The following is a 13381-nucleotide window of genomic DNA, read 5'->3' on the forward strand; positions in this document are numbered from 1 at the left end:
ATTAATTGAATTCTCCAATAATTGTTTTAAAGCCAAATACCATACAGAGCCTTAAGATATATATGCATTTTCAAATGTCTTTGTAGCCTGATTTGGGCCATTTACCTCACGAAATCTCAGCTAAAGGCTGAGTGCATTAATGAAACTGCGATTCAATGTACATATTTTTTCTTTTCTGCTTTTCTTTTTTTGATGTAGATGCTTTTGTTTTCTGCTACAGTGAACATGTTTCTGAGGTTTACTTGATTTGTCCACCTGTTGGTGACAATATGAGCAAGGATGAGGAATAACAGTGAATGGATATGAAGAGAAAGAGAATTGTGTCAAAGAAGATTAGAGAGAAGTATACAGACACAGCAAATCCAGCTTGATAGTTCTAGGAGATTTAATAGAGCAAGGAAATCAAAGTTTAGTCTTACAAAGCTGTCTAAACTGGGGGCAGTATTCCTCTGCTGTGTTCTGGCTCCTACTGCACAGGTTCTCTGATGCCATCCCATACTGAGGGGTCTGCTGTCAAGGATGTTGTGTCAAAATTAATGAACGAATTCACTTTCATTTAGTATGAAAAACGGATATGTCTTCTAGAACATAATGAGAGATGAGACTGGTCAAAACCAGTTTGTACCAATGAAGATATGTTGAGTTAAACACTGGAGCACTCAGAGGATCACAAAGAGTTCAGCTCCTGCTGACACAAAAAGATCGAGAGATGTGTTTCTTCAGAGATAAATTCTAGAGTGGATCGGAGATATTAAACAGTTGATTTAGTGGCAAAAGAAATAAGGGTAATTTGTGCATAGTAAGAATTTTATTTGGAACAATCCTTGTTATATAAAACCCATCAATGGCAGGAATTTGAATGCAAAGTACCAGAAATTATGGACTATATTTACATTAGTAAATAATTCAATACAGTAGGGAAGGATCAGCAGATCAAAGCAGGACATGTTGGAATTTATGTCATACATGAAGTCTGGAGTTTCAGCTCTACACTGGATTTAACATGATTTCCCTGACTAAACATATCAGCTCTGTGTATGGCTCAAAGCAGCCAAAAGGACCAGTCACTGTGTCACATCCTTTTGTGAGTCATGACATGAAGATACATTTGATGCATATATCAAGCCACCATTTTTATTTAGATTTCTGTTAAAGAAATCAGCTTTGCAGTGACTGAAGTTACTCTGAGCTGAATTGCATGTTTTGCTCTAGAACAACAAGCAATAGAAAAATTTCTTAATAAATTAATAAAAATATATCTGTTCATATACCTCAAGGTGTGTCTAGTTATAACTCCAATGAACTTATATTCAGTATTTGATTTTTCTCCATGTGTCTATTCTCCCCCAAATGAAATATAAAGGACTTAATAGGTATTACATAAATGCAAACATTTATAGACTCATAGGATCATGGGCTGGAAGTGACCTTAATTTTTTTTTATTTTCCACCTCCCTGCTGAGGGCAGAGATGCCACCCTGATACATAAGCATTTTATAAATGTAAACTTTAACTGGGGTTATGTTGAACAATTTTTTTTTAATTTTCCTTGCTTCATCTCTTTGTATGTATGCATATAGTGTTTTTACACACTTTTTAAAATTAAGACTTGATGAAATTTTTCATTTGAAAGAAAAACTGTACTATGTGTTGCTAGTACTGTTAAGCTACAGATGTAGCAGAAGAGTAAATGGTAATATTATAGGTTCATGCTTTTAATTTATTAATTTAGAAATTTTATTTTTCAGTGCTGTATGTTTCTCTCATATTTTGCATTCTAGATGTTTTACTATGCTGTTTTCCCCTTCTTTTTAAAGCACCACTAATTCATCTCAGTGCAGCAATAATCAGTAACGGGGAAGGAGTTTGGAAGGAGAGGGAGGGAAAGAGAGAGCTTTTGAAGTAAATGAAGCATTACCTATGACTGCTGCACATGCCAGTGCCTGTTTCTCTACTAGCATCATATCCCCTCTTCTGAGCATTTGAATGAGAACTCATTTCCCAGATCATTCCATGCTCAAGGGCAATAGTTACCTTCACCACAGAGAGAATTAGCACTGACTGTTATAATTTTGGAAATACATAGCAATCACTTATGACAAAAACTCAGATCTCAGAATCCATTAATGAAGAATGACAGAGCTGAGCTCAGAGATGGTGGCCCAGAGCTGCTAGATTTGCTGTTCTACACAATTGGTTCATGGAATCCCTATGTAGATCATCTTCCATTTTCTTTTTCTGTCTTTTTCCTACTTTCCACTAGTCTTTATGATTTGATCCACTTAGCCTCTCAGCTGTATTACCCTTTTTGTTCATTGCATTGCTTTCCTTACCATTCTGTTTGGATACTTTTTTGGATTAATCATATCTTAAAAAGAAAATGCTTAAATGAACTATGTTTTACAGTTGCTTTGCATCAGCATGAACTCCTTGTTTTTCTTGTATGTTGTCCAGATAGCTGCTTTTGTTTTATTTCACAGAATCATATTCATAGAACAGCCTGGGTTTGAAGGCACCTAAAGATCGTCTAGCTCCAACCTCCCTGCTGTGGACACAGTAACATTTCAATTGACCAAGTTACTCAGAGCTCTATCTTTGATCCTCTGTATTTCAAAATTAAACTTTATTTTACTTTGCAGGTCTTAAGGATGCATGAAAGCCATGTGTAGGTGTAACTAACCATGTATTTACACTGTTGGGGGTAACATAATGTTCATAAAACTTCTTTTGGGATTCTGCCATTTGTGGTAAACCAAAAAAATATAACGTTAAAGCTCACTTCTAAGTACACATGCTCTCTAATAACATTTATTTTCAAACGGAATTACAGAAAATCTAAAATCTGAGCCTGATGTCTCTCTCTCTGAGTAAGTTTCATTTTCACATACTATTAGATAGATATTTGTAACTGGAAAAAAAAGGCTTGAAGCAATGTCTGAGAAATACCATAGATAAAGATCTACATTGTTTTGAATTAATGTTTACTTGGCACTAGTACTTTTCTTTCTGAAGGAATCTCGGAGACACTTGTGTTTAAAACACTTATGATTAGAGATTATTTTATCATAAATGTGCCAGTCTCATGCATACAAATTTTGTTGAGCTAGGGACACCCTGCAGAATGATTTACAGCTGGACTTCATGGCACTGACCACAGCCCTCGGAGACTAGTGGTTCCACCAGTTTTCAATGCACACTACTTATCTCTTCCATACTTCCTCATTTTGTCTATGAAGGTGATATGGGAGAGTCTTGAAAACCTTACTAAACTTGGAATAAACATCAGCCACTTCTCTCACTGCCCCCTGCTACCCCTTTGCCACCCCGAGTTGAGCTAGTCCTTTTGTTGTGGAGGCTACAAGGTTATCAGGCATGATTTCCCCATTGTAAATCCATGCTGACCAATCTTATCACTTTCTTTCCTTTAACACATTTGGAAAAGGTTTCCAGGGCTATTTGCATTCTCCAAGACTTAGGTGCAGCTGACTGAATTGTAGTTCTCTGAACCCTACTTACCTTTCTTGAAGGCAGGGGTGACCTTTGCTTTGTTCCAGCCCCTAAGGAACCTCCACTGATCATCATGACCCTTCAAAAGTAATTGAGATTGGCATCACAATGACATCAGTTTCCTCAGAATTTGTAGACGCATCCTACAAAAGCAAGGCCTCAGTGACTGGAAAATGAAATATCACACCCATTTTAAAAAAGGGTTAAAAGGAGGATGCTGGCTGTCAGTGTAATCACAATATGTAGTAAGATAATGGAACAGAATCTCCTGGAAGTTATGTCAAAACATATGGAAGATGAAGAAGTGATTAGAAACAGCCAGTATGATTTCATCAAGGGCAAATGCTGCCTGATGAATCTAGTGGTCTTCTAAAATGAAGTAACTGCTTTTGTAGACAAGGGAAGTCATTAACAGATATTTTCTATCTGGACATTAGTAAGACCTTTGATATGGTCTCCCACAATAATCTTGCTACTAAATTGAAGATAAGCGTTTGATAGATGAACTGTCACCTGCATAAGGAATTGGCTGGATGGTCACATGCAAAGAGTTGCACTCACATGTTCAATGTTTAAGTGAAAACCAGAAATGAGTGGTCTCCCTCATAAGTCTGCATACTGGGACAAAATCCATTTAATATCTTCATCAATATATAGAGGAGTCAAGTGCAACCTCAACAAGCTTACAGATGACAGTGAGGGTACAGTTGATACATGAGGAATGCCATCCAGAGGGACCTTGACAATATTGAGGACTGGGCCCAGGCGACTCTCATGGTGCTCAACACGGCCAAGTGAAAGGTCCGGTATCTGGATCAGGGTAATCCCCATTACCAGCATAAACTGGAGATGAATGGATTGAGAGCAGTCCTGAGGAGGTCTGGTGGATGAAAAATTGGTTATGAGTTGGCAATCTGCACTTACAGCCCAGACAGCCAACCCTGTCCTGGAGTGCACAAAAGCAGTGTGGCCATCAGGGAAAGGAAGGGGATTCTGCCCCACTGTTCCTGTTCTTGTGAAACTCCACTTGGAGAGCTGCATCCACCTCTGGAGTCCTAACAAGATGAAAGACAAGGATCTCAGAGTGGGTCCAGAGGGAAGACGGTAGACTTAGATTGGACACAGGGAAGAAATTTTTTTATGAAGAGCATGGGCCCAGTTCGGCAGAGCAGCCTCCATCCTAAGGACCTCCAACCAGGCTGAGGTCTCCTTTGAGCTGGAGTAGCTGATCCAGATTTTCTTGTTCACATCTATACAAAATGCTTACCATTTGTGATCCATTCTAGATCCAGTACTTACATTAGTATCTCCATCTCCCTGTTGGAACTTTGTGTGACCTTCACCAGTCAGGAGTCGGCTGAGGCAAGAGCTCAACACCCTGCGATCAAGTTTCTGAAGAAACTGAAATCTGCTTTCTAAGGAGGGTGTGAAATTACCAAAACTGTCTTGAATAAGAAGAAAAGTGACATATTTTATCATTGACTCCAACACTTTATCTTGGCGTAAGAGCACTTGTTGTTTACCTACAACAAACTAAGAGAGAAATGAAAGAGAGAAAAAAAACAGGGCTGATCCACAGAAATTGTAATTGGTTTAAAAGGCTGATTTAATTGCTAATGAAAAGTAATCCCATGGTGCAGAAACACTAATGTTTACAAATTTCGCCACTTAGGTTTGAATTTTGAAAACTTCCTATCCTTTGTATTATTAGTTGTCTTACATGATAATAATCTTCAAGAAACTATTAAAAAAAATTAGGCTGACTTTGAATGCAGTTAAATAATGCTTATTTGGTGTTCCCTCCTTACACATATGCTCTTCTGGTTCTTTAATGTTTGTGGAGCAAATGAAGAATTTCTAAACAGTGCCAGAGGGACATTGTGCTAATTCTTTGAGAAAGAAAAGCCTTACAATTTTACTATGCCTTAAGCACTGCTGGTTTATGATAAGGTCTTTGTAGAGGTGCAATAAAGATAATGGCTTATTTAAAATACTATCAATATACTTGGTTAGGAAACAAAAACCCCAGTTCTTCATGCATTGTATTTAAATGAGTGAATCTTCTTATTCTTCCTTTAAAGGATTGCCATGCACTCATGGGTACTCTGTTATGATTGTTATGGTGGGGTTTTTTTGTTGTTGTTGGGGTTTTTTTGTTTTGTTAGTTTTTGTTTTTGTTTTGATTTTTTGTTTGTTTTTTGTTTGTTTGTTTGTTTTTTTGGTGTAACTGTGTTTGAATATAGAAATATGTCTTGGATTAAGTGCCATCCCTCTCTGAAAGAGTTTTTTTTCTGAGAGGAGGGTGAACATGCCTTGGGGTGACCAAACACCACTGCACATATCTTTTTTAAATTCTAGTGTGAATACAAATGCATGAATACACATATAACATGTAAAAGTATGTTGTAGTAAGTATATTAATTATTCTAAAGGGAGTTAATAATACCTAGAGCTGAACAGATTATTTTAAAAAAAATCAGGATAAGTAACCTAAGATTTTTGGTGCAGATTTTGTGTTCTATTGCATGTTCTTTTTCTATCAGTTTCAGAAAAAGGTGTTAATGGTATGTGGCATAGAGAAGGGACTAAACAGCTTACTTTCCAGTGGCTGCTTTTGACTGCAGTAAACCATTCGAAATGTATTCAGGTAGTAACTGAAAAGGGAGTGCAGGGACTTATTTGACTGTCCTGGGAAGAGGAGTTCAATTATCCTGTGGATCTCTCATCACATGTGTAAAATATGGGTGTAAAGTAATGTGATCAAAGCTGACCAACAACACCCCAGCAGCACTGTGACAAGAGCTTTAGATATAGCAATAAGCTATGTATCATCATTTTTTTTCCCCACTAAAACCTAATGGGATGGTATAGCTTTTGATCTCTGCTGATAAAGCCTTGTACGCATCCTGTATGACAATGTGTATTTTGAGCGTGTTGTCCTTCTGGCCTATATAAATAAATATTTTGAAGGCAGATATGAGTGCCTTCATTTCAAAAGTTTCCTTTTTTTCAACCAGAACATTTTTTTCAGGCAGAAAGGTCCAGGGTTTCTGGTAGAGATTATATGTTGAATTGGAATGTTTTCCTTACCTCTGCTAATTTCAATATAGTAAATTTGAGCTATATTTGAGTGCTTTTTAAAAATGCTACTTTTGATACATCTGATATATTATTGTAGGTTGTTATAAATTCTGCCATGCATCCCTACATATTTTTTAAAGTCACTTAAGTCACCAGCTAAAATATGAGTTGCCTATATCCTGATGTTTTCCACAAATGATGGCTCACAGTAATCAATTTATAAGTCCATTGAGCCTTCAGCCAGATGTTAAGTTGCTAACAGTTCCACTGGCTCCTCCAAATGCTGTTATCATTTTCCTGACCTTTCTGGTGCAACACCTTTGACCTCCTATTGATTTGGTATATTATAATGATTCTACACTTGTGAGGCAACAGTTACTGCTGTTCTCTGGATATTTTCAGGCAGAGTGTTTTCCCACATGACTGTGTGAACAGTATTTTCCTGTGGTGAAATAATTTTTTTCTCCTCTTATTCAAGGGCTTTTTGTGAGCCAGAATGACAAAATTAACATCTGAAGGGCTGGTATTTTTTATAATGTCTCATTAATCTTATGGAATAAATGCTTGGCAGATTCCAAAGACAGAATATGTTAAAACAGAGACAGTTGTAATATGACATTAATATAAAATGTAGTAAGAATTTAATTTTTTTGAACATATATGCTAATGCTATACTGAAAAAGGCAAGTGCTATTAGACTCAGAGAATCAGTGCAGAGAAACAGATTGGATAAGTAGTGGAACTGCCCAATTTTTTGCATGATATTTTAAGGAGCCCAATTCACTTTCCTAATTTCCCATGAAAAAGATGGCTTGATGCTTAACTAGCTCTGTCACACAATTGCAGAATTTCTGAGGTGGGAAGGGAACTCTGGAGTTCAGATGGTCCATCCCCGTGCTCAATCTGGATCAGCTGCAGCAGTTTGCCCAAGAAGTTTAAACTCACTAGTCATTCTTTGAGGCTAACTAGATCTTCCTATCTGCAATTCAGTACTTCAAAGATTAGACTCCGCTGTTAACAATAATTTGTACTATGCCACCTCTTCCTATTGTAGTTAGATATGGGTAGTTTTAATATTTCTTCTGTGTTTGTCATATAGGAAAACTCAATGAGCACAGTAGCAATAAATTTAAAGTAAATAGGTATCTCTGACAGTTTAAAGGAGTCCCAAAGAGGATGACAAGAGATTGGTACAAGACAATAAATAATTTATAGCTGGAGAAAATTAATCAAGAACCCCCAATTCCCTCTGTCCCCACACGCAGGTGCTCAATTACAGTGCCTCTAAGAAGAGGCAGGAGACCAATAACCAAACATCTGTGACATAAATGAATTTAACTATTAGGGAAGAAAGTCTTGAAGCATATAAACACACTAAAGTAACCAAACCAAATTACAATACAATGTACGTTTGCTTTGTATAATGCCTTTCATTATACTATTTCCCAGAACCCTTCACATAATTAAATAATATAAATGTTATGGAGTGTAAGTGAAATACAGCAGCAATAGAGAGATTTTCTAATGGAGGCAGAGAACATAATTATAAGCTATTGCAAAGAGTAAAAAAAAAAAATTGGAAAAAGAGAAGAATTCAGACAAAGATGACTGTGAGACTCAGTTTCAGAAATCTGGTGTATTGGGGACAGATGGGCTGCATTTGTTAGCAAACAGCATCTTCAGTCATAAATTTGTCAAGCTGGTGAAGACAACTTCAAACTAGAATTACTGTGGGATGGGAATATCAATCTATCCCACTCATACCAGTTTGATGTCAGGGCCAGCAAAAGATATCCAGAGCCTGGAGAGGGATCACAGGTCAGCAGGAGAGCACACGAAAGGTAGCAAATAGTAGTTGAAGCCACTCCAGCCAGTGAGTCATCTTCATCAGAATCCAATGTAAAAGTCTCTAAAAATATGCATAGAGCATGGGGAATAAGCAAATAAGTGATGAATGTGCACACACTTACAGGGCACAGTGGCATGGCTCCTACGACTGGAGTGTAAGGATACAGTCTCTTTAGGAAGGAAGGGAGGAGCACAAGGAAGGGGTGTTGTCCCCTGCATCAACAACCAGCTGGAGTGCATGGAGTTCTACCTGGGGATGGATGAGGAGCTAACTGAGAGCTTATGAACCAGGAATAAAGGGAAGGCAGGGACGGGTGACATTACAGTGGGGATCTGCTACAGGCTGCCCTATAAGGAAGACTGAGTAGATGAGACTTAATGAACAAATAGGACCAGCCTCACGTTCACAAATCCTGGTTCTCATGGGGGACTTCAGCTACCCTGATATCTGTTGAAGGAATAGCACAGCCAGGCCTAAGAAACCCATGGGGTTAGTGGAATGCATTGATGATAACTTTTTTCTCCAAGTGATAGAGAATACAGTGTGGTGTTACGCCAGACCTTGTTCTTTTCCAAAAAGTAGGGGCTGATGGGGAATATTAATGTTGATGGCAGCCTAGGCTGCAATGATCACAAAGTAGTGGAGTTTAAGACCCTTTGGGCAGTGAAAAGGGTGTGCAGCAAGCTCACTTCCCTGGACTTCAGGAGAGCATACTTTGGCCTCTTCAGTGGTCTGCTTGATCTACCATGGGATAAGACCTAGAGGAAAGAGAAGCCCAAGAAAGCTAGTTAATATTCACAGGTCACCTCCTCCAAGCTCATGAGAGATGCATCCCAACAATAAGGAAGTTGGGCAAAACTAACAGGAGGCCAGCATGAGTGAACATGGACCTTTTAGAGCAGGTCCAGAGGAGAGCCATTAAGCTGATCACAGAGGTGGAGCACCTCTCCTACATAGACAGGTTCAAAGAGTTGGGGCTCAGGGACACCTTATAGCAGCCTTCCAGGTAACTAGAGAGATCTTACAAGAAATTGAAAGACAGACTTTCTACAAATGTATGTAGCAAAAGGATGATGTGTAATGGCTTTAAACTGACAGATGGTAGCTTTATATGAGGTATTGGGAAGAAAATCTTTACTGTGAGGGTGGTGAAGCACTGGAACGGTGGTAGATGTCAGATCCCTGGAATATTTCAAGACCAGGCTGGATGGGCATCTGAACAATCTGCTCTAGAGGAAGGTGTGCCTGTCCAGAATGGGGACTTGGAATAAGATGATCTTTAATGTCCCCTCCAAAACAAACCATTCTATGAGTTTAGTAGAGGAAACAGGAAGAGGAGTAAAAAGATATGTGACATCCCTGAGGAGTTTTGGAAATAGTTGCCTTTCTCATTACTAGTTTTCTTCATTTTGATGCCTGCACAATGCATATGAAATAAGTGAATTTAACTAACAAACCTACTCCAGTTTAAAGGACAGACGAGACTAAACAGTGCAGTTCAAAATGGTTTCTAAAATGATTGTTGATCCCTACATATGTAGGAATAGTCCCTTCTATTCCATATTTACCTCTTTTGTTTTATAAACCAGTAGTGCATGAATCCTACTGGAACATTGCTTGTGAGTTTTGAGACTCCCAGGGCTCATTCAGTGTGTTGCTCATCTGATTGCTTCAACATTAAACACACAGTTTGGCTTGCTGCTACTGCTGTAGAAGATCATTTCTGTTTAACTCCTGACAAATGAGATAGGTAATAGCTTATGTAACATAGTTGGATTTACTCACCTTTTTTGATTTTTTTTTAAATTGACTAAAGAATAAGCTAGTCAGAGCTATGTTTTTTGATGTATCTTGACTTTATACAGATATATATATATGTAATTAAAGTCAAAGTTTATTTCCTAATTTCTATCAATGATGCTATTTATGATTCTATTTTGCCAAATAATACTTTGGCAGGTTCTTCAGAAACATTCCATAAGACTGAATGATATATCATTTTTCTTTGCATGGGTATTTCTCTGTCCAAAATACTTTTTCCTACTCTTCTCTTTTTTTATCTTGTAACTACATGGAGGTGGGCAATTCCCTTGTCTAGCGAGATAGAATTTTTTTCATTTCTTTAAGGATGCCAGAATGAATCATCACTCTTGTTTCTCATTATAGCTTATAGAACTATTATTTTCTTTTTATGCAAAATGGGACTTTAGTTGTCATCGAAATCTTGTTATTGTAGTGATGTAGTCAAAAGATTTATTTTTATATTATTCAGTTGCTGAATGTAACTAATAGATTCATTTGAATGAAAAAGGATTCGAACCAGTAGCTGAGGGTACAAGACCCAATTCCTTATATTTGACAGAAATGATAGTCAAATAAAAATCATACAGAAAAAGGATAAACTACTATCAGAACAGATTATTTCTGAGGAGTGCATTTGACCATCAAGGATGAGATTCAGCAGACATGGGTCTCCTATATTAATAGATTTCATGTCCACAGGAGATTCCAGATGACTATTAACAATGTTTACTTAAATGTACTTTCACTATGTTTCTGATTATTTTGTAATGGTGTTTTAAAATGTATTTTATTTATAATAGGAATTCCAGAATGCAACTTAGCAGCCTCCATATCTCCTTTAATTTTTCAGGATAATTTATTTTTACCTGTTTTAGTAATGTCAATAATGTTTATTTTTCTGAGTGATACATACCTCTTACCATTCAGAATGTGGACCTGCTTATGCTGCATTTGTTTAATTTAATTTTTTTTTAGTCTTTCTGTTGATCTGTGTAAATTTGCCACATGTTGAAGAGTATGTAATTTCATAATTTAGCCTTTTTAATCCAGTTACAAATAAATCAATTTTGCTGATTTCACAAAAATATAAGAAAAATCATCTTTTAATTTTATTTGGCTTTTTCAAGCAATGTTTCAATGCCTTTTGTGTATGAACTTAAGAATCTATTGTGGCTTATATGTATTTGGAGATTCTAAATGGTTGTTTAGCTACAGAATTTTTTTACATGTGAGAACCTTTCAAAATTAGTCCTCAAAATTTAGTTTCAAGGGGTACTAGTCACCAGAAAAAAGACTCAGGAAGTGTAAAAAAAATGTATATAGTTTTAAGTGTAGGTCCAGACACATTTTCCAAATGGGGCTGTTTTTGAGTGATTTTGACATGCACTAGAAGGTGATGTCATGGTCCTGAATTTGTCCATTTCAAGTCTGTCTTATATATATATATATATATATATATATATATATATATATATATTCCAAAAGGTCCTTAGGTGATGCCATATGGAGTATGAAACAGATAATTTGGGCTATTTTGTACAGCTGGATACCAGATGCTGAATGTGGCTCTGTTACATACAGAACCGAACAATAGGTATTTTAGGACTCAATTTAAGTCATATAGAGTGTAATAGATTTAAACTCTATGGAGTGCTTGCCAAGGACCATGCATTCTCCTTCCTCTCTCTCTGCTGAACACTGCAAATGTACACTACAGCCGCTTTTATTATATAAAGAAATTGTTGCTTAGTGCTTATGTAAAAATGTTGAAAATTCAATCTTCAAGTCCAGCCTTCAAAGTCCTTACTGTTATCATTTCTTCTTTTTGTGCATACTCAGACCTGCTCAGGCTAAGATCACCTACCTACACCTTCTTGGGGTCTAGGACATAGGAACTGAACAAAGTTGAATTAAGCATATAATAAAATGCTGGTAAATCTTTCTTTTTGAAATCTGACCGGAATAATTTTTTTCCTTCCCTTCTCATTCTCTCCTCTGGTCAGAAGTGCAATCACTTACAGAAACAGAAGATCTTAGTCCTTATGATTTCTTTAGTACAAAGAATATGAATCCTAGCATTGTCATATGCCAGGAAGGCCACTTAAAACCTCAATTTATAGATTGTGCAACAAAGGGTGAGTCAGGTGGAGTTATGTGGAGACATGGATCCATGCTCCTGTTGATACTGTAACACTGCAGTACTGTAGGTGATGTGCGGGATCAGGAAGAGGATTCTAAGGAAGAGTAACTCCATACTAAGTTATTGAAGTCTTCCCCTACCAGGGGATCAGAATATATTATTTTCTGACAGTTTTTGTTTATGTGTGGAGGTGGTATAACCCCAGGCAGCAGTCAAGCCCCATGCAACCTCTTGCTCATTCCCTCACCAGTGGGATGGGGCAGGGAATTGGAGGAATGGAAAAGGTAGAAAACTTGTGGGTTGAAATGAAGAGAGGGGAAAGCAAGAGCAGCACACACAAGCAAAGCAAAACAAGGAAATAAGTCACCTCTTCCCATGGGCAGCCAAGATGTTCAGCCATCTCCAGGAGAGCAGGGACCCATCACACATAACTGTGACTTGGGAAGACAAACACCATCACTCCAAATGTCCTCAATTTCCTCCTTTTACCCCTCTCAGCTTTATGTACTAAGCATGATGCCATATGGTCTGGAACATCCCTCTGGTCAGCTGGGATCAGCTGTTACTTCCCAAACTCTGTTACACCCCCAACTTCCTTACCAGCATGGTAGAAAAGGCCTTGGCTCTGTGTAAGCCCTGGTCAGTGAGTCTACCCTGGTCAAAAGCTGCACAGTGGAATAGTCATTGGGAAAGCATACAAAAAATTACAAATGAAGAAAATAGAATTCTTTAGGGTAAAAGAGTTTAACCCTTTGTTTTTTTCCACAACAACCACTGTTCCTTCTTCCAAAGTGTAAATATACCTTAAGCCCTATCCAAGACATGTAATTCTTTGAAAAAAAAACAATAATTGCAGTTTAGATCCAGGAATGAATCCAGACATGAATCCAAAATGAAAAAGGGTGCCTAGGTTTTTGAGTCTCAAGTCCAGACACAGCATTTAATTCCAGGCAAGTTTAGTGATCAGCATTTCCTTGGGTCTTATTTTTTGGCTTCTTATT

The 13381-nt window shown here is 37.4% G+C and overlaps 1 long non-coding RNA gene across 1 annotated transcript in view; it reads left to right on the top strand.

Moving 5' to 3' along the window:
* Positions 1 to 13381, top strand: part of LOC135295444 (uncharacterized) — a 49488-nt gene that overhangs the window by 15940 nt on the left and 20167 nt on the right. The window lies entirely within an intron of this gene.

Source organism: Passer domesticus, chromosome 2, assembly GCF_036417665.1.
Source record: "Passer domesticus isolate bPasDom1 chromosome 2, bPasDom1.hap1, whole genome shotgun sequence".
In the NCBI taxonomy this organism is placed as follows: Eukaryota; Metazoa; Chordata; class Aves; order Passeriformes; family Passeridae; genus Passer; species Passer domesticus.